This window comes from Balaenoptera physalus (genome assembly GCF_965194825.1).
Source record: "Balaenoptera physalus genome assembly, chromosome: 17".
NCBI classification, from domain to species: Eukaryota; Metazoa; Chordata; class Mammalia; order Artiodactyla; family Balaenopteridae; genus Balaenoptera; species Balaenoptera physalus.
Window position 1 is genome coordinate 9,820,899 of NC_138895.1, and position 22,530 is coordinate 9,843,428.

At 41.5% G+C, this 22,530-nt stretch overlaps 1 protein-coding gene across 3 annotated transcripts in view; it reads left to right on the forward strand.

The window, feature by feature from the left end:
* The window catches only part of NKAIN3 (sodium/potassium transporting ATPase interacting 3), a 507,826-nt gene that overhangs the window by 456,282 nt on the left and 29,014 nt on the right, over positions 1-22,530 (forward strand). The gene's annotated exons all lie outside the window — the stretch shown is intronic.

Genomic DNA, 22,530 nt, shown 5'->3' on the forward strand with positions numbered 1-22,530 from the left:
TAAGTAAAGTGTTTCTCTGAATTCTGTGAGCAGCTCTAGAAAATTAATCAAACCCAAAGAGAGGGGTCATTGGAACCTCCAATGTATAGCTAGTTGGTCAGAGCACAACTAATGACCTGGACTTGTGATTGGCATCTGACCAGGGGTGGGGAAGAGGGGCAGTCTTGTGGGACTGAGCCCTTACTTAACCTGTGGGATTTGATGGTGTCTCCACGTAGATATGTCAGAATTGGGTTGAATTGTAGGACACCCAGCTGATGTTGGAGAATTGTGTAGTGGCGCGGGGGAAAACCCAGACACTGGAATTGGTACCAGAATTCTTGGAGACTCAGAATAGGCATGATTTGAAATTTCAGGGAAGTCCAAGGTAGACTCAGGAAGCTTTCATAACAAACCACTTGGGATCGGCCTTGAGCAGGGACCAGGATTCAGAGAGGAGCACTTGGGGAGCAAAGGTCTGGCACTGGTATGAGTGTAGGGTGACTTTTAATCAGGTTTGGGTTTGAAAGAGAAAAATGCATCATTAATATTTCTAGTTTCATCTTGAGAAACCGCAATGGAATAGCATCATGAAAACTAAAATAATTTCGTTTCCTTCAATAAGATTTTAGCTGAAAATATATATTAATATGCACTATATATTCACCTTCCCAATTAAAGTGTGGTATGTTTCGGTGGCTGTAAGAATAATTTATTTTAAACATAAATAGATCTTCAGCTTAGCTGACAGTTCTAGCTGTTGGAATCCACATTATCCTTCTTGAATCCGTTGATCTGAAGCAGATTAAAATCTTTTAATAAGCCCCCTTAGAAAGATAGCAGGCCAACATTACTAAACTTTTTAAAACACTGCCCTTCAAAGGGGATTATTGAAACATGTTTCAGCTCTGACAGCAAATAAGAATACTGACCAACAAACAGATCTCTAGCAAATGAGCATTGATAGTTCTCTGTTTCTGATTTTCCTTTTGTTAGTTAATTTGCACAACGATGAAAGGATATGTCCTGTAGGTAGTTTCCTCACTCAAGCCCACTGCCCACACACAGGATGCAAGTGGAAACTTGCTACTCAGACCAGTTCTTCCTTACAACTTACGTATGTTCCATGAGCTATTTTCCAATTTATTGGAAGATCGTTTCTCTGCCCACAAGTAGAGTGTTTAATTTCTGCCTGTGCCCCTGAACGATAGGATAGAAGAAGCCACCAGTTCGGAAATGTATTCAAGCATAGACAGTTATCATTCCAACTCGTCAGCTGAGTTTTCTTCTCCTCTAACTGGAGAGCCCTTCGGGTGTCCATGCTCTCAGCATGTACGTGCTTGCATGCTCACCAACTAGGGAGACTGGATTTGAGGTTCCCCTCCCAGCAGGGCTGGCCTGCTCACCCAGAAGGGAAGTGCGTGCCACCGTTTTGGAGTGTTCAGTCTGTGGATCATGTCACCTCTGTCATCACTAGATAAAGCGCTTCCCCACGGCCAGGTAATGTGCCATTTTGCAACCTTCATAAGCCCTTTAAGATCATTAGATGGCTTTATCCCTTTAATATTTTATCCTTTGAAGACCACCAGAGGGCTGTGATTTTTCTCTTTAATGCCAACAAGGCATCTGAGACTAGGGAGTGGCATGGAAGAACACGGTGATGCTGGACCCTTCTGGAAGCCAATGAGCAGAGAGGGGGAAGTGGGGGGACAAATAGAGCCAGTTTGATGTCACTGTTAACTATTGAAATACTATTCCTATTTATTTTTTTAAGCAGAGACAAAATTTCATCCTAATTTGGCCGGTTTGCATGATGACTTTGCTTTTCCCAAAATGCAAAAAAATTCCTAGCAAAGCCCTCTGACATGGTTTCCATCTTACGCACAGCCCTCCCTCCCTCCCTCTCTTTCTCTACACCCCACTCTTCCCAGCCTCCTTCCTCTTCCTCTTCTTCTTCCTCTTCCTTCCCTCTCCCTTCCTCTCCATCGTGACACACATCAATATTATTAATTGAATGAAATAGCAGAGAAAGGATGTCAGGAAAGTCCAGGCTGAAAATTATTTGAGAATCCATCAGTAAGTGGAAACAGGCTTAAAATCCTTCTATTCACTGGATTAAAATTGTAGCAAAAGCAAAAATAACAAGACTAGGGCTGGTGAATATGTGTGAGGTAAAGGTTACAACAGATTCCATAGGTGACTTTTATCCATTTTAACAAGGATTAAATATATTTTAGTAGTTCTTTGTTACACAATCATTTAATTCCTTTTCTGAGAAGAGACATCTCTAGGTCTCATGTAAGGTAAAACCTTTCAGAATTAAAAAAAAAACAGAAAAAAAGGAAGGAAGCAGCACGGTACTCAAGATAAAGTTATTTCATAGTCAGAGCCTTACATAGAAAGGTTAACATTTCAAATGACGTCTGCAAAATCTCCTTCCAAATATGCTTCCTTTCTAGTCTTTGATTAACTTCACTTCACATTAGCACCATGGGGGGAAGCAGGCAGACCTTTTAAAGACTATCGCCATACTAACTGATGTGAGAAAATATCTCTTGATCTAATGACTTGTGAATAAGATTTATCTTTACACTTTCCAGGCCGCAGTTATTAGCCCCCTGGTGAAATGCTCAAATTATATGCTTGAAAACATAGATACAAATATACTGCCAAAGAAAATAAATAAACAAAGCCAGGTGTGTCATTCTAATGCAAGTGAACATAAATTCAAATGTAAAGGAAGGAAATCTTAACGATTAGGAGGAAAAGATTCTCTCATGTCAAAACCCCAGTTTTTTTGGTAAAAAAAAAATTTAGGTACTTATTTATTGATATGTATATGGTCTTCTATTAGCTTCCAGAAATAAATAGTAGATGATACCCCTCCCTCCAGGAGTCTGTCATTAATTTGGAAAGTTGAGACATACAAGCATAAAATGGTAAAGAAATGGTAATAAGATGTGTTAGGCAGTGATAAGTAGCTTTGCAGATCAGTTACCTGACATACAAAATAAAGGGGGGACTTCTAATACTCAATAGACGCCATTCCACTTTTAAAATGTACATTAGTGTAAACAGTTGGCTTAATAAGAAGAAAATAACTTGTGTAATTATTTCACACAGAAGCAATCAGTGCTGGGCTCTCATACAAGCAGGACATAGTTCTAAGCGTGCTTGAGGCAGTGGACTCTCTCCAGACAAACGCAGATCCTTGCATATGTTTGCATGGAATTTTGTGCTCGGATCCACTCGCTCAGGTCCCCTCCCCACTCGAGCTTTCATGCCCCCCTTTTAAGGATCACAAGATAAGAGGAAGGGCTCAAATGGCTCAGAAGTCAGTCAATAAGGTGGGGGATACTCTGGAAAATTTGAGACTGCTCCGTTTTAAAGAGCAGCAGACTGGTGACACGCAGAACTACAGGTCCAATTCTTGTAAGGAAAACGAGATATTTGAAATTTTTTGTGACATCTTCCAAAATAATATTTTATTTTTGGCAACCATCTTAACATTTTAAGAAAATAACACATGAACAAAATGAAGCATATCTGTGGACTGAAGACAAAGGACACCAGTTGTTGTTTTTTTAAAATTTTTATTGGAGTGTAGTTGATTTACAACATTGTGTTAGTTTCAGGTGTACTGCGAAGTGAATCAGTTATAGATATATAGATATATACATCCTTTTTTGGATTCTTTTCCCATATAGGTTATTACAGAATATTGAGTAGATGTTTCCTCTAGTGATTCAGTGTGGCCTGGGGAGGTCAGAGAGAGCTGTGATGTTTACTGATGAGTTACTTCCTAAATGTGTGTGTGTGTGTGTGTGTGTGTGTGTATGCATGTGTATACATAAAGACATATACAACGGGGAAAGGTTTAAAAAGGAGGCAGCCACCCAGACACTGGAAAGATCCATGATCAACGGGTTGGAATGATGAGAAAGTATGGAACGTTTGGGTAAAAGAGGAGAAATTTTCCCCAACCAGAAGAGAGAAGATTGACTTTGTAGTAGAACAGAGCCTTGGAAGGCAAGTGGAGGTGTTTGTGTAAGCAGAAGATTCTTGAATGATCTTGATTAATTGCATTTTGATCATACGTAAAGATTTGTGCCTCCTAAGATATTTGCTGTAAGATGGCACTCCCAAGGAAAATCCAACACTGCGTTAGATAGATTAAATTGTGTCAATACCCAACAAACAAAGACACATACTTTAAAAAATTTTCTTCCTTAGCCATTTATTCACTTGTTATCAATCACAAATATGAATTCAAAATCTTGGAGATCTGATTTCAGTGACAGAAATGCTGGAGCTTTAATTATTTGGATAGCAATCCTGATGTAAAATTCTGCAGAAGGCAAGCTAGAAAATGAGTTGGGTTGAAAGTCAGTTATGCATGCTAACTTCCATGCATGTACAAATATCTGATTAAATTCGTATAATGCAGCTGGGTCCACTCTCATCTTTAATGAAAAGAAAATATCACTCAAAGGATGTGAAAACAGGGACTGAAATTCGAAATATGTTTTTCGTGAACACTCACAGAATTCGTTTCTCACATTACTATTGTTTCTGTTTCACTTGTTTGCTTTTTTGTTTGTGTTTTGTTGTTATGGTTTGTTTATTTTTTTTATTGGAGTAGAAGTGCTTTACAATGTTGTGTCAGTTTCTGCTGTACAATGAAGTGAATCAGCTATATGTATACCTATATCCCCTCCCTCTTGGACGTCCCTCCCATCCTCCCCCCCATCCCACCCATCTAGGTCATCACAGAGCACCGAGCTGAGCTTCCTGTGCTTTATAGCTGCTTCCCACTAGCTATCTATTTTACACATGGTCGTGTAGATATGTCAATCTTAATCTCCCAATTCGTCCCACCCTCCCCTTCCCCCTTTTATTTGCAGTTGTTAGTTGTTATTATTATCTAAGAATGAAAACTCTAAAAAGGACACAAGGGAATACTGTAAAATTTAAATTTCCCTCCCAGCCCTTAAACCAAGGTGGATCAGTTCCCCTCTCCAGTGGCAACAGCTGATATCAGTTCTGTGGATAAGCTTCCAGAAATATTACGTACATGTAATACCAGCCTATAATTGAATTTAGCTACGTATAAAAGAAAGCCCAAGTAATAGTTATGTAGAAGATAGAGATGTGTTTGACTCTCATCTGAGAGGGACCTGGATGCAGGCACAGCAGGCCTACAGTGGTGGCTCCGTGGTCACCAGAAAATCAGGCTCTTTTAATATTTCCTTCCTCATCATTCTGATTTCAGATGATTCAGTTTTCTTCCTGAAAATCACCTCATGATCACAATATGGTGGCTAGAGTGAAATCTATCACATCAACATTCCAGCCAAGAGGAAGGAATAACAAAAGGGCGTGCCTCCCAGCAGTCAGCTCCCTTCAAAGAGCTTTTGGAAAGCTGCATATCACATCTAGTTAACTAGCCTTGTCAGAGGAGGTAGATTTTAAGCCAGGCACTTTGCCACTCCCAAATTTAGGGATTCTAATAATAAAGAACAAAGGAACAATGCATATTGAATAGGCAACTAGCAACCCACTACCGCATACAAGGGAATACCCATGTGCATTCCCTCCCCCCAATTTTTTTAAACAAACGGTGGCACGCTATCCATACTCACATTGCTTTGACTCTGTTGACCACATTGGTTAGATTTTAGTAGGACCAAAACCAAAGGACGAAATCAGGGGCTGATTTCTTTCAATGACAGGCTCTGTCCTACCCCAAATGCTCATAACAACAATTGCTTCCTGCCCTCCTTGCTGTTCAAAGAGCTGCCTATAGACCAGCAACAGCAATACCACCTGGGAGCTTACTAGAAATGCAGGATCTCAGGCCCCGCCTCAAATCTACTAAATCGGAATTTGCAATAAATTAACAAGATCCCAGGTAATATGTATGGTCATTTGAGTTTGAGAGGCAGTGCATGCCCTCAGCCCTTGTAAAGTCCCAGCTTAGTGAGATGCAAGCCTAGTAATATATTAGGAGCCGTCTCCCAACTCACTGTTAGGGTCTGGAAGTAATTCCATATCCTTAGATGAGTAACCAGGGCCAGTGTGAGCGTCAGGCTGTATACAGTAGTCCCCCGTTATCCTCGGGGGATAAATTCCAAGACCCCTAGTGGATGCCTGAAACCACAGATAGACCAAAGCCTTTATACATAGTACTATGTTTTTTCCTATACATGCATACCTATGTTAATTAATTTATAAATTAGGCACAGTAAGAGATTAACAACAGCAATAATAAAGTAGAACATTTATAACAATATATTATAATAAAATTTGTGTGACTGTAGCCTCCCTCTCTCTCTGTTTCTCTCTCAAAATATCTTACTGTACAAATGTAATGCCTTTTCCATCTTAACTAAGCACTTATCACTCACTGTGGCCATAACTTTTGCAGTTTGAGGCACAACAGTGAAACTAGCCCGAATTCCTTTCTCCTTCTTCACAATTTCACCAATTTGTTCTTACCATGGATCTTAGCCACCTCAGCATATGGCTTTTTTTTCTTCCTAAAGTCAAGAACTTTCACCTTTTCACTTAAAGGAAGCACCTCACCACTTGTCTTTGGCATATCCAAACTGCCAACATCACTACTCGTGCATTTTGGGGCCATTACTAAGTAGAATAAGGATCACTTTAACACAAACACTGGTCATCTGATAACCAAGTCAGCTACTAAATGACTAACTGGCAGGACATGCTGAACAAAGGGATGACTCACGTCCCGGGCGGGACAAAGTGGGATGGCGTGAGATTTCACCACGCTACTCAAAACAGGGAGCAACTTAAAACTTATGGATTGTTTATTTCTGGAATTTTCCATGTAATATTTTCAGACTGCAGTTGACTGAGGGTAACTGAAACTGCAGAAAGAGAAACCATGGATGCAGAGGAACTCGTGTCCTTCCTGATCTATTCCTAACTGTGCCGTCAGCCAGCATGCTTGGTTATTTTGCCCTAATTTCTTGGGCTGGATTCTTTCCTCGAATCCCCACGCTTCCCTCTCCTCAACTGGAAGGAAGGTGGCTTTCAACCCTAGCTGCCTCTCTCCCTGGTTTCTGTATCTCCTTTCTCCTGGAGCTGCCTTTGCTTCCAGTCTCCTCCACTCTCCTTAAATGCACTGCACTTGTCTTCCATCCTTACAACCAAGAGCTCTGAGAGTGTATCACTACCCCGAAGCTGGATCCTGGCTCGCTTTCCTCTCTTGAATCGGGACAACCTCGGCTAGAGACTAGAGCCAGGATCCCAGCTGACTTTGACTCTCTCCTGAAGTTTCTTTTGGAGCCAGTCCTTCCTCCCCCAGATCCCAGGCAGATTTTTCGTACCCTAAGTTTGTGCCAAGCCGGGATTGTCCCAGCTTGTCCCCTCTGACACAGGGGCCATTCAACATCACACCCACACGGGGCCATGCTGCTGCTGTCAGAAAGGAATTCATTGCTAAGCCCCACCACTGACCTAGCCTTTCGGTCCACTGTCATCACAGCAAGCATTGCTTCTAGGCGCTGGGGCCGCTGAAGTCCAGAGGCAGGTGGGCTAGAGATGGGGAGACCTGGCAGAATCTAATACTCACAGTCCAGTTGGAGCTTCATGTCGACTCTGATTCTGTGTGAATTTGGACTGATAAAAAGGCCATTAGATTTGAAAAAATGTACACTGCTAACCTTTACAAGAGCAATCTCAACAGAAAAGTAGGGCCAGAAGCCAAATGGCAGTGAATTAAGGAAGGAATGAAAAGCAGAGGAAAGCAGGCAGCTGATAACAACATTCATTTCAGACGTTCATGGGTAGAAGGAAGAAGCTGTAAGACATAACAGAATCAAGTGACATTTTTGTAAGATAAGGGAGAACTAAACATTTTCGAAGGCAGAAGGAAAAGAGTCTGTGAGAAGGAGATATTGGAGACAATGTCTCAAAAGAGCAAAAGAAAGATCTTTGAAAAATCAAGATAAGAAAAAACATTAGAGAGACGGGAGTGATCCTTTAAAGAGGAAAGACTCCTTATCCTCCGATGCATTAAGAAAGAATGAAGGAATGCATGGAGAAAGAAAATACAGTAAGGTGTGTCTGTGTATATATTGATCAGTTCACTTTAATAGTCTTACGCTCAACAAAGTAATAAGCAAGAATAAGGATTGTGTTGAGTTAGATTTGGGACTTCCAAGGGATCAAAAATGTTTATTGTAGGAAAAGTCTGTGAAACAATCTATTAATGTATTCTCCTCATTTGAAGAGATGCAAAACTGTGAATGAAAAGATAAACTGATTTGCCAAGATGGGCTTAGAGGGATCTCGCAGCTGTCAGGATTTGACGCTATGTAGAGGAATTCCTGAAGATCATGAGCGAGACATTAACGCAGAATTTGCCAGGTTCTGGAAATGTAGCTGAGGTCCAGGCTGAGGCTGGGGGTAAGCTTGAGGAGGAAGATGAAGCCACAGTTGAAGCTGAGGAAGTTAAAATTCATTTGTTCTTTTTTTTTTTTTTTTTTGGTTGTGTTGGGTCTTCGCTGCTGTGCACCTGCTTTCTCTAGTTGTGGTGAGAAGGGGCTACTTTTCGTTGTGATGCGCGGTGCATGGGCTTCTCATTGTGGTGGCTTCTCTTGTTGTGGAGCACCAGCCTAGGCGCGCAGGCTTCAGTAGTTGTGGCGCACGGGCTTAGTTGCTCCGCGGCATGTGGGATCTTCCAGGACCAGGGATCGAACCCATGTCCCCTGCACTGGCAGGTGGATTCTCAATCACTGAGCCACCAGGGAAGTCCCAGTTCATTTGTTCTTATTTATAAGGCATGAACACTATAGTTCTGCTCTACTTTGTGACCCAAGAGGAGGAGCAAAGAAAGGAGAAGGAGAAGGAGAAGTGATACAGGGTCGGGCTTGGTTTGGTCCGTCAATGAGCAAGAATGGTTGGGAGCCTAGGGCTGTTGGGAGGGCAGCATGAGCCACTTGCCACGCACGGTGCCTTCTCAGTGGAGAAGCTCTAATGAAACCCAAGTCTTCACTGTCTCAGGTCTTGCCCAGTGAATATGGAGACATTCTAAACTATGTCAAAGACGTGGACTTTGTAGACTAACGACGTACACTTGATTCCTGATTCCACTACTAACTAGCTATGTAAACTGAAACTAGTTATTCTGATCCTTCATTTCCTCATCCACAAAAAAAAGATACTACTACTCACCTTACAAATAAGTTGCAAAAGTTAAATTCTGGAGAACTTAGCACTAAGTACCTAGTAAATGCTCAAATGTCACCACAAATGGTTACATAGGTCTCTTCTTCTAATGGAATAGCAACATGCACCATAAAATATAAGGAGATATCATCTGTCTTGAAGTATCAGATTATTACCTAGAAATAGCTGTGTAATATATGCCCATTCAGATATTCTCTAGAATTCTCTACAGTGAATAAGATCATTCTCTCAGCTCAGCTCCCATCATGTGGAAAAGTAGAAAACTATCAAACCTGGTAGGGAACGTATACTTTTTGTCAGTGATGCTGAGAGAGATGCTTCAAGAACCCTTTTAAGATGCCATATTTTTAAAGCTCATTGAACACTATTCTCTCCCGCTGAGTCTATGTGACACCAAAGCTTCTTCCCACACAGTTTCTACTTCTCAGGGCAGAGTAGGGAGACCAGCTTTAACTACCACTGAACCAACCCTTAATGCCTTCCTCCTGGGATGTCCATACAGCAAAACAATTTCAGTCCGATAACTGGAACAAGAAACCAATAGAGTTATTGTCAACTATTCTCATTTTTAAGCACCTGAAATAGAAGCAGAGGTGCCATTTATTTTCCCCCACAACTACAAGAAATATCGCCTATTTTTTACTTAGGATTTTTGTGGGTACAGTATGTCTACAAAGACTCTTTTAAAGTATAACTTAGATCTTTAAAGCATCTCGAAATTTCACTGGTTCTTGAAGTAAAATATTTTAATCCAAAAAAGTTAGTTGAAAAAATAGTTTTGAAACTACTTTCTTTCAGTCCGACCCCTCTTACCCAACCCAAATATCCTTTTTGATTAACACTCCAACTCCCAAATTCCCTTTCTGGAATGTGGTTACATGTAAACATCTTGCACTTTGATGGAGGCTGACAATTGGGCCTGAGATATCTACCTTGAAAATGCCAACTGGGGACAACAAAGGTTGCCAAGAGCCAGCTTTGGCATCATGGGAACAGCTGCTCCTATGAGAATCCCACTGACCCCACTGGTAGCACATGGCTCTGTCTGAGATATTTGGATTGCAACAGCTTTGGTGTGGCTTGTACAACTCAGAGCTCATCCCCATCTTCCATAAATCATGCAACTTACTTTTATGAAAGGTAAAGAACCAAGATTGCTGCTTGGGTGGTTCTTTAAGTTTTCCTTCTTGGACCTGGGCAACTGTCTCATTTCTTGAAAGATGAATTTCACAAATTATAGAGAAAGAAAACTCCATCCTTCCACCATCCTACAATGGAATAGATTCTTAAACACACTATTTAAGGACTCTTAGTAACAAAAATGATAGAACCCCTAGAGGTCAACACAGACTCTCTAAGAGTAGATCATGGTGAATTAACCTTGTTGCATTTTCTTTAATGATTGCTAGACTGTGCTTGGATCTAAATACATGGTGCACCTGAATTTCAACAAAACATTTAGCAATCAATTAAACTCCAATAATAATGAATTTGCCTGGACCCTGACAGGCACTAGAATTTGAAAGGAAATGTCACAACCTTATAGTTCTGGGATCATTCCAAAGCCATCTTAGGAAAAAACTCTTAGTTTGGGCAATAAGAAAATGGATAACATTAGTGAAAACCGCCTCCTTTCTAATGATTTCAACATATTATAAGGAATAATGATGACTGTTGCTCATTGTAATTGGAAAAGTACCTAGTAAAACTAAAAGTAAAGTCTAAAAACTCCAGATTATTAGACACAAGCATCTTGGAACTATTTTATGCTTTTGACTCAAATCTTGTACTTCTCAGGCTTTTTAAATGCTTTGGAAAGTTTAAATCATCATTTTAAAAGAACAGAGCATGTGGTGAGCAGTGGGGTGCGTGAACACCTGGGTAGTACTTAATCCCATGTAAGATTACTATGAAAAAAATCTTGGGACTTCCCTGGTGGCACAGTGGTTAAGAATCCGCCTGCCAATGCAGGGGACACAGGTTCGATCCCTCGTCCGGGAAGATCCCACATGCCGCAGAGCAACAAAGCCGGTGTGCCACAACTACTGAGCCTGCACTCTGAAGCCCGCGCGCCCTAGAACCCATGCTCTGCAACAAGAGAAGCCACCGCAATGAGAAGCCCGCGCACCGCAACAAAGAGTAGTCCCCGCTCACCGCAACTAGAGAAAGCCCGCGCGCAGCAACGAAGACCCAACACAGCCAAAAATTAATTAATTAATTAATTTTAAAAAAAGAAAAATCTTGAGATTATAGTATAAAGGAGTTTGTAACTGCTTTGCCAAGTAAATGCAGCTTTGGATTGTAGAAGAACTGTATATACAGCAGTAGTAAGGAGAGAGGTCAACATCATGGGCTACAGAGCCAGAGTGTAACGTCCTACTTAAGTGGTTTGGGGACAAATTGATTAACCTCTGTGCCTCAGTTTTCTCCTTCATAGAATGAAGATGATGATAGAACTTAGGTCTTAAAGATATAAGGGGTTAATGAATCAGTGGACCTATAGAGTCCTGCGAAGCCCTGTGCTAAGCACTAGACATCCATTAGCTCAGTAACCCTCACAATAATCAATGAAGTATTTAATATGATCATTTTCCCCATTTTATATGTGAGGAAACTGAGGCTCAGAGAGGTCAAATACCTTGCCAAAGGTTGCTCAGATAGTAGTGGCAAAGCCAGTATTTGAACTGAGATCTCTCCAACCACAAAGCTGGACTCTCAACCAGCATAACCATTAACCTTAAGATAAGCACTGGATTCCAGGGACAAGGCTGAAACCCATCCTGAGAACCGGATACACTGGAGCAACACCGGAAGCAAGAGTTCCCTCTTGTTGATTCCCCAAGCATTAAACAGAACTCCCTGAATTCCTCCAAAGAAGATCATTGGTCCCGGGGACCCTGATGTTGTTCTAGAAGTCATGAGAAAAGAGATACAGAGGCTCAGAACCAAGGAGGGTGTAGGAACAGCACACAGGCAAAGTGGCAGTACTCATCACAGAGACCATCGGGAGAGGTCAGGCGGTCCATGACATGGGATCCTCCCCCGCCTTGGCCCTGAGTGGAGGATGGGTGATCTGCTGCACAACAGTGAAGTCCAGGCAGATCCTAGGCTGCGCCTCTGCTTCCCTCAAAGGTTCATTAGTTACAAAGGCTGGTGCACTGGTACTGCAGCCAGTTGATCACAAGGAACACCCTGGGGCCTTCTCAGAACTAGACCACAGTCTCGTTCGGTCTCCTGTTCAAGAAGGGAATTAGGTGGAATTGACTCCACGTACTAATTCAGCCAAGCGGACCACAGCTCCTGCCACATTGTCACTAGGTGGGACTTTCAAATACATCCCTCAAACAAATTAAGAAGCCTGTGAAAACCCCACTTGATTACGGACAAGGAGACTTCCATTTTGCAAAATGTCTCCCCTTCAATTCCACAGATCGTCCAAGCAGAGGAATGCCTGTTTTTCTCTTGGGTTCTCCTAAGATCTGTAGAGTCTATATATCCACATAGAACTCCATCTGCAACAAGGGGCTGAGAAGTCTACGGAGGTTGCATGACTGTCCCTGGATGGCGGGAGCAGTGTCCACAATCGATAGGGCTCCAGACATTGCCGTTTGTTAATATCCTCTCAACGACTCCCTTACTGACTGAGCCAGCTCCTCAGTGGGAAGCGGGTGGCAGTGGACAGACACGCAGATGTGTATGCCCTGGGGCAGTGCCTGGCTACCTAAGAGGGGGCTCAGAGCACGGCCACTCTGCCATCCACTGCCTTTCAGTGAGTGCTCTGGGGATCTCCGTTCTCAATACGTAAGATTTGGAGATGCACGTCCCACTGTCGGGTTGTGTGGTCCAGTGGCAAGCTGGATTTGAGGGTGTATTGGCAGGAATGTCTCTCCTGAGACACTGAGGGTGCCCACCCTTGACCCTGAGAGGCACAAGAAGAGTCAACATGCTCCAGTAAGCCAAAGAACAGATTCAAAATGAGTCATCAGAACTAGAGGTCTGAGTTGCTAGAGAGTGAAGTCAACAGCTCAAGATGGAAACAGGGACAGAAGATGGAACAGACAAGTTGAGGTGGGTCTGAGTGGGCTTCTGCCCAAGCCCAGCTTTTACTCCAGTTCCCTGGACCTGACTCCATGTAGAGGGTCAGGTATGGAGGGGGCAGAGCTCGATGTGACCTGGAATAAGTCTCCATATATGCTCACCCAAGACCCTACCCACCACATTCCAACACCATCACAAAAACAACTCTTTAGCTCCAAGCTACATTTACGTGCATCTCACACATTTACAAATTGACTTTTCGCTTTATGTTTAAGATTGTAAAATGGGTAAAAACTGAAGACATTTTCCTTAATAGAAACATTTTTCTTCAAATTACCTCGTAACACTCAGGTACTATGACCCTACCAAACTATTTACATGATGCCATTGAAGAATCATCAAGCTTGGCAGTGGACACTTAGAAAGGTCCCAGATATGAGTTACCTAAATAGGCTTGTTTGTTTGTTTGTCCTGTTTGAACAATGCCCTTATTCCTCAATGACTTGACACCAGAAATGCACTGAGAACAAGGCTTTCTGCAAGTCAGAGTAACTTGTGTGTCCTCTGTAGATTGCTGAGCTGGCTTGTGCAGAGTGTCTGCATCATAAAAGCATGTCATTAAAAAGCTTATCTTCCTTGGTTGAAGCCAGCAAACCATTTGTTTTCCATTTTGACTGTTTACACAAGTGCCTCTCATACACGTAAGGGCAATAAATCCCCAAAGCCCGAAGTAATGTGGTGCTGTTGCCAGTGTATATTTTTATGGTCAGCGTAGAGAAAACAACTTATTTCCATATTCATTGATTCATTTGGAGCCCAGGGTGCCAGTGGGACTCTTAGGAGAGTGAACCAAATGTCTTCAAATAATTTCAGGCTTCACTTGGCATAGGACACTCCCATAAACAGACATAAGGAATTCTGGATTCCTGAAGGGTAAGCATGAGCAGCTTGATTAAAAAACAAATAGGTTCAGAATTGCTAGGATTCCGAGGATACTCTCCCTAGAGTCATGCGAATAAGTAAGAAGCCAGTCCCTCCGGGGACCTCCTCCCCTGAGGATCCTAAGTTCCCAGACTTTTGTTCTGCTGGGCACACAGGAGAAAACAGATGGACATGGGTGACAGTTGCACGAAGAAGCCCTCCTGGAAGCCATAGAGAAAGAGACGTGTCCACACAGCTCTGTGTGATGAGACTGCCCACCTGCAGCCTGTTCTTCAGTCTCAGAGTTTTTGTTTTGTTTTGTTTTGTTTTTTAAGGTTTTTTTTATTATTTATTTATTTATTGGCTGAGTTGGGTCTTTGTTGCTGCACGCGGGCTTTCTCTAGTTGCAGCGGGGGCTACTCTTCATTGTGGTGCGCAGGCTTCTCATTGCAGTGGCTTCTCTTGTTGCGGAGCACGGGCTCTAGGCGCGTGGGCTTCAGTAGTTGTGGCACGTGGGCTCAGTACTTGTGGCTCGCGGGCTGTAGAGTGCAGGCTCAGTAGTTGTGGCACACGGGCTTCAGTAGTTGTGGCACATGGGCTCAGTAGTTGTGGCTCGCGGGCTGTAGAGCGCAGGCTCAGTAGTTGTGGCGCGCGGGCTTAATTCCTCCGCGGCATGTGGGATCTTCCCGGACCAGGGGTCAAACCCATGTCCCCTGCATTGGCAGGCGGATTCTTAACCACTGCCACAAGGGAAGCCCAGTCTCAGAGTTTTTAAATATCTCCCTAGGAAGGAAGGATATGCCTGCTGTCCCATCCAGTACAGAGGGTGAGCCATTGCACAAAGCTGAGCCCACACCCCTTCTAGAAGAGGGAGTCAGAAGGTTCCCAAATTAGTAACCATGTGTCATGTGCCTGGACATTCTGTCGTCTGTCATCCTGACATGACAAGAGGGCAGGCTGCATTCAGACTTGCAGTGAGGGTTGGAGCACCAGCATTCCTTATGAAAACCACTGATCACTTCAGTAAAGTGGCTGGAAAATTCTTACTCCATCATATTATTTCTCCTGTCCCCAGTGAAGGAAGCAGCATGTATTCAGGGATACCTGTAGCTACTTTTAATGTACTTCAAATGTTCGGTTTCATGTAAAATCAACCAATAGTTAATTCATAAGTGGAAATAGACTAATATCCCTGAAATCCCTTTTCTTTCTACATGTTTGTGATACACCCATCTGTCTAACATGGTACAATCATTGGCTTGTTCTCGTGTTTATTGCATGACCCAGATGGTATCAAAGCAAAGCAACAAAAATCTATGGAACTTATCAAGTCAAGATGAAAGCTACTGCTGTGGTGAGCAGAGCTGGCTGTTACGTTGGCTGAGTGACCCGGGAACCCTGTGGGAATTTCAGCGCTGCTAACACGCTGGAATTGTGATATTCATCCACCTTATTTCAGCCATACTGGTTTCCCTGCCCCCACTTTGCTTTGCAATACAGCGCTTCTCATCATTTATTCATTCATAAACATTTAATGAGTACCTTCTTTGTACCAGGCCATGTGTCCGAAATGCAAAGTTGAGTTGACAAAAAGTTCTCTCCAGAGCCTGGTGGTGGAGACAGACATGCAAACAGATTGTATAATCATGTGAAATGTGCCTTCATCGTGGTACATGAGGCCATGCCAAAGTAAGGGAAAGAGCAGATCCTCTTCCTGGAGGAACCAGGTCAGGACTCTCAGAGGATGTGGCCATTCTATCAGCTCTCTCCGAGGGTTCCTGCCTTCAGGGGTCTACTGGGAAGTGCACAAATAGCTATGATACAAAGCAATGCTGGGAACCGCCATTGGAGATATAAGAACAAAGTGCTGAGACAGTTCAGACTAGAGGCGTATCCACTGGAGAGATCAAAGAAAGTGACATAAACATCAGGACTTGAAGGAAGAGCGGGTTTGGGCAAGCAGAGATATGAGAACAGTTTAGGGGTTGGTGGGCAAGCAAAGAATGGGGAATGCCTGAGGAGTTGGAGCACAGGCTTATGGCAGAGAAGAGTGGAGGATAAGCTTTGAAAGCCAGGTTGAAGCAGGATTATAGAGGGCTTGGAGACAGATAAAAAGTGCATGTGTGCTTGGACAGGCGAGAGATTCTTTGTTCTCTATGACCCCAAATTGTGAATTATGATTAAAAAAAGAGTTTATGCCCATCAGAAAACAAACATGTTGTAGTAATGCCCACTTTTAAAAACAAAAACAAAAATCCCCATCGACCTCACATCTTTCTCCAGCTGCTATCCCTTTCTCTACTCTCCTTTTAGGCAAAACTCCTTGAAACAATCGTTGACATCCTATTTCCTCCTGAACCCACTCTGATGAGATTTTTGCCCCACGCTCCATCAAAACCACTTCCATCAGGGTCTCCCACTTCCTCCAGTTTACCCAACCCGTTGCTCAGTAACACGGTGCTCATTGACCTTGACCTATCGGAGGCCTTGGATGCGGCCAGTTGCCCTGGCTTTCTTGTATCTCTGTATCCCTTGGGTCAGTCCCTTTCAGTCTCTTGCTGGTGAGTTAACTTCTCTCCAACCCCTAAATGTAATATGTTCCAGGATTTCATCCCTGGACCCCTTCTCTCCCTTCACTCACTTCCTTAGTGATCTAATCCAGTCACATGGCTTTAAATACTATCTATAGATACACTGATGACCTCCAAATTTATCATCACTCTTTGCCTGGACCATTTCTCAGGGTTGTGTTTTCAGCTAGCAACCCTTAGGGATGAGGTAACTTCTCCCCCATCCCATCCCTGACAAAGAGTAGGCTTGCTTCCTCTTGCTAGAAAAGTAACTCAAAAAAAAAAAAATAACAATCACTATAGAGATTTTTAAAATACTTCCGTGTGATGGGTTTTTAGAGGTAAGATTACTGGGTGAAAGAGTGTAATGTTTTTTGCCAACTTTTTCTTCCAAACGTAGTATATGAGAATATCTATCTGACCATCTTTGCTAACACACACTCACACACAAAAAAAAAGAATGTTGCAAATTTGGTGATAACATAGTTTTCTTGTACTCTTAATGTGCATTTAATTTATGACTGATGTATGACATCATTTCACAGTTTATTAGTTTTCTTTCTTTCTGTATAGCTTAGATATTTATGTTCTTTGCTCATTTTTCTATTGTTTGTCTTTTTTTTTTTACTTAGACGAATGCTTTAAGATGGGTGGGATTGGAGGAGGGAGAGGCCTAAGAGGGAGGGGCTATACGTATACATATAGCTAATTCACTTCATTGTACAGCAGAAACTAACACAACATTGTAAAGCAATTATACTCCAATTTTTAAAAAGTAACTCAATATTCCTCTCCTGCAACACAACCCACTATACGTGCAGGGGTCCATCATGGCCCAAGGGGCGTGGGGAGTACAGCCAAGAGGTGTGAAGCTTGTGCTGGCTTCTGTGCCATGAGCAGTAAAGTCCTTGGTCTCTTGTCCAGCATCCATGAAAGGGTAACAGGCTAACTTGCTAGCTTATAAAGTAGAGTAAAATCCCAAACCCTGCACATTCTTGACGTTAGGTAGCTCTGCTTCCTTTTATAAGTAACTTAACCCAAATAAATTACATGCAGAAGCTTTCTGGTCACAAGTGTCCAACTTAATGACTTCCATAGGGACAAAGTTCTACACAGAGCAAAGAGAGTCAGTCTCTGCCTGCCTGCCTCCAATAGGGCCAGCTTTGGCCAAGACTTTTTTTTTTCCTCCATCTTTCTCTTTTTTTTTTTTTTAACATCTTTATTGGAGTATAATTGCTTTACATTGTTGTGTTAGCTGCTGCTGTATGAAAAAGTGAATCAGCTATACATATACATATATCCCCATATCTCCTCCCTCTTTCATCGCCCTCCCACCCTCCCTATCCCACCCCTCTAGGTGGTCACAAAGCACCGAGCTGATCTCCCTGTGCTATGCAGCTGCTTCCCACTAGCTATCTATTTTACATTTCGTAGTGTATGTATGTCAATGCTACTCTCTCACTTCGTCCCAGCTTACCCTTACCCCTCCCCGTGTCCTCAAGTCCATTCTCTACATCTGCGTCTTTATTCCTGTTCTGCCCTTAGGTTCATCAGAAACAAATATGCTAGCACATATATATGGCCAAGATTTTTATAAAGTCATTTTGGACTTGAGGAAGAATTGACTAACAAAGAGCTGTTTAGAACCTGTGTTAAATAGAAAAACTTCTGTCATTCCTTATGGATTCTCTTAAGCTTTAGGGCTTAAATGTTGGTGTGAATGCTGGGAAATTTGGGAAAGTATTGGGGAGTTATTATTGTTCAAGAATCCTTTTGGCTTCCTTCAGACCCCTCAGTTCTCTCACCCTAAGGCTAGGTCTGAAAAAGCTCTTCTCTCTGAGTTCCCTAAATGAGCTTTTCTCACCCATCCACTTCACCTAAAACTGATCCCTTAAGACACTCAGGCTTGTAGAGATGACTCATTTCTTTGACTCATTTTTACCAAGACCCACAATTAGCAGGACACACAGACAATAGGTTGTTGTCGTCCTAGTATCTGCATGTGTGGAACCTAATCCCGTCAATCCTTGTACAAGGCCTGCAGGCCAAAACAAACCAATCTCATATACAAATCTTACTTGCAAAAACGAATCAATCCCTTCATCAAAAAAAAAAAAAAAAAATGGTGTTGGAATCGAGTCTTATGCCATTTACATCCATTTAATATATTGAAAAAGGTGGAATTTATGCAGTCAGAATTTACAATATGGAGGAGAAAATCATTTAAATGTTACAACTATAGAGATGGATGTTTTTAATGGAAGAGAAAAGAGGTGTCTTTAAAACGAATGACTTAAAACTTTATTTAAAGCAGAAATAATCAGGATTATTATCCTGATATTATTTATTTTATGTGTCTTCACTATGGGCAAGAATGCATTTTACTCCATTTCTTGGAGATAAGAAGAAAGCCACAGGGACTATTTCAACTCATGTTCTGGGAAACCAAGAACTATACAACAGTCAGCTTCTACAAATAAGTGATTAACGTGATGTCTAGACATGTTCTCATGAGAATAACATTATTAGTTAAACAGTCATTTGGTTAATCATGATAGCAAAAGTAATTTTGGGAATAAATATTTTATTAGCATGCCAATCAATAAAGCAAAAGTAAAAGGATATACTTTAATTAATTCATTTGTTATAATATTGAGATTATGCCTGACAAATTCTGTTTGAAGGCCTGGACAATGACCTAATGTTTCTAATATGGCATGTCTTTATCTTACTGTTTCCGGTTAATGGTATTGCATATTTCAATTACTTAGCCAAAATTCCTTTCTTTACATCTCTCAAGATATTATTAAGATCCATTAGTAAACAATTGGAGATGACAAATTTTCTGTTGCTATGCATTGCTCTGTTCTTTAAAAACTGGGTGTTCTCACATTTCATTAATAAAAAATAATTCACTGAATAGGGAAGGATAGTGTGGCATCACTATAACTAAGAGCCTGATCTTACTTTCTATTTGTCAGAAGACTCATTTGGGGGCTTCCCTGTGAGCGCAGTGGCTGAGAATCCGCCTGCCAATGCAGGGGACACGGGTTCGAGCCCTGGTCCGGGAGGATCCCACATGCCGCAGAGCAACTAGGCCCGTGAGCCACAACTACTGAGCCTGAACTCTGTAGCCCACGAGCCACAGCTACTGAGGCCTGCGTGCCTAGAGCCCGTGCTCCGCAACAAGAGAAGCCACCGCAATGAGAAGCCCACGCACCGCAACGAAGGGTGGCCCCGGCTCACCACAACTAGAGAAAAGCCCACGCGCAGCAACGGAGACCCGACGCAGCCATAAATAAATAAATAAATAAATTTATTTAAAAAAAAAAAAAGACTCATTTGGAAAAAGAGAAATAAATCTATCGATGAATTATCTTCAGTACAATCTTTTCAGAAGCACAGTTAACCCAATAATTTTAAAATAATCCATGGTCCTGAAACACAGGGAAGAAATACAAAATAAATAAAACTTAAGTAAAAACATTTTTTTGAAAAATTTATTTGAAAAATTATTCAGTTGAGTTTGCTCCTTTTGCCTTTATAAAAGTACATCTATAATCATCTTCTTATGCAGTCTTTCTAACTTGCTCAGTGTCTCATCCTAACCCCAAACCTCTCCCTAAATTTCAACTGCACTTACTCAAATGATGGAATCAGGACTAAATAACTTGCATTTGTTCTTCAGTGTTAGCCATCTGGTCAACCCCTTTTTTGTTTAGCCTGGAAGGAAACTTGTATTAGAATCATTAAAAAGTTTCTTGCAAAAAAATAAGTTTTTATTTTGTATTAAAAAGAGTCCCTAGAGGTTGCTTAGATTTGTTCCTTTAAATGTATAAATATGTAACAAAGCAATTTATGGAACAGTCATTAGCAGTTACTATTTTCCAGGTGTCTTGTAAGAGCTGGAAGGCAAACCAGAGAAGGATGGGGTAGACTTCATTTTCAAGTTAAAATCTCTCTATCAGGATGGGATTTTTTTCAACCCCATCAAATTAACTCTACATATTGATGTATGAAAACAGTGTTTTAGCATTGAGTTCACTGAGTTTGCTCTCAAGGACCCTTCTCATCAATCCTCTGGCCTTTCTTCCAGTAAATGCCAATGAACCAACCAGTAAATGCCGATGGACCCAGCATACCAAATGGAATGAGCTAATGTTAGAAGACACCAAAATATGTTCCCTGCCAAAGAGGCTAATAATGTGCTAATATACAGTTTAGACACCATTATCATCTCAAAAGGTATCAATGAAGACAAAATAATAATTTATTCTACTTCAAATCAGCATAAAGGTGTAAATAGATTTTTTTGTAGAGATGTATAGTCTATTAGGAAAGTAGAAAAATAATATTCATTGTAGTATTGAGCTATCGTGCAGGCCTTAGCTTTATACTAGAAAAGTCCTACAGCACTCAATCAAAACAGTTTGCTTATCTTTCACCTACTTAGATGGAAGAATAATGATTTGTGAGATTTAACTTACCTGAGTTTGCTGTAGGGGAAAAATTATTGGACGACGTAAGCTATCAAGCATCTGTGGCCTAACTATTCAATAAGCAACGTCCAAGGTAAACAATGCAGCATCTAAATGTTGGTCTGTAACAAAAGTAACAAAACTAGTTCAGAAATTTTTCTATTGTAACATGATTCATCCATTCTTCTACTACCCTTCTCCTTGCAAAGTGAGTAGAAGAGACCCAAAGTATCCGCCATCCTACTCACACTGCATACAAAGAAACTCTTGATTTGTTTGGCTGTCACTTGGTCTAGCTCTTTAGGGTTCAAAAGATATCTGATCTGCCTGTTTCTGTCACTAGGACTCATGTCAGCTGAACTCATTGCGCTGCTCTTCAAGCAAAAGGGTCATCTTCAAAGTCAATTCTCCACAGTAGGTCATATTCATCTAATGAGGCACATAAAGGAATCCAAAGTAGAACACATGTATTAAAAGGAATGAACAAGATAATCCATGGGAGCATAAAGAGAAAATATTACTCCTATTTCTTTCTTTCTATCTATCTATCTGTCTATCTATCTATTTTCTAAAAACCTAAGAAAAACCAGCCTTCAACAATATCTAACGCGTGGCTTGACTCTGGTAGCCTCACCAGGACTACACATTAGGACTTCATGTGTTACTAAAGTACTAGCAATATCCCATGAGGGAACAGGAGGCCCCCTGTATGATGTGGCTGCAGAAGAACTCAAAGTAATATTGTTCTCTTGGGTAGGTCCTGCTCCAGAAGAGCACAGCCAGCTGTCCTCAGAAGGCGTTACCCCTGGACTATGGGCGCACATACACATCCCTGCCCTTGAAACCAAGCAGGACCCTCTGAGGCCCCCTTGGGTACAAAAGCCTTTTCGTGTCCCTGTTTCTTAGTAGGAAAAAGGTTTCAGTCTCTTAAACATTCCCTGAGTTCCAAAGGACAGATTCAAATAGTTACTAATTAGGGAAGGGAGGGGATGCAGAAACAAAGGAGGCGCAGTCAAGAAAGAAGAACAATATATCTGGTGTTTGTGGCTGGCAGTGTATAATTAACAAAACAATTTAGTATTCAAATAGAATCTACATTCTCAGAGCATTATCCACAATTAAGTAAATGATTGGTATTTAATTTACAATGAACATATTTTGATTCCCTTTGTGGTAATTAAACATTAAAATAGTTGTAGTAATAATGAGAGTTGCTACAAATTGCTCTACAAATAGTCGAAACTTAAAAATAGATGTTCTGAATAATCTGTGGTGATTTTACAATATAAGAACTGTAAATCCCAAATCAAACTCCAAGTGAAATA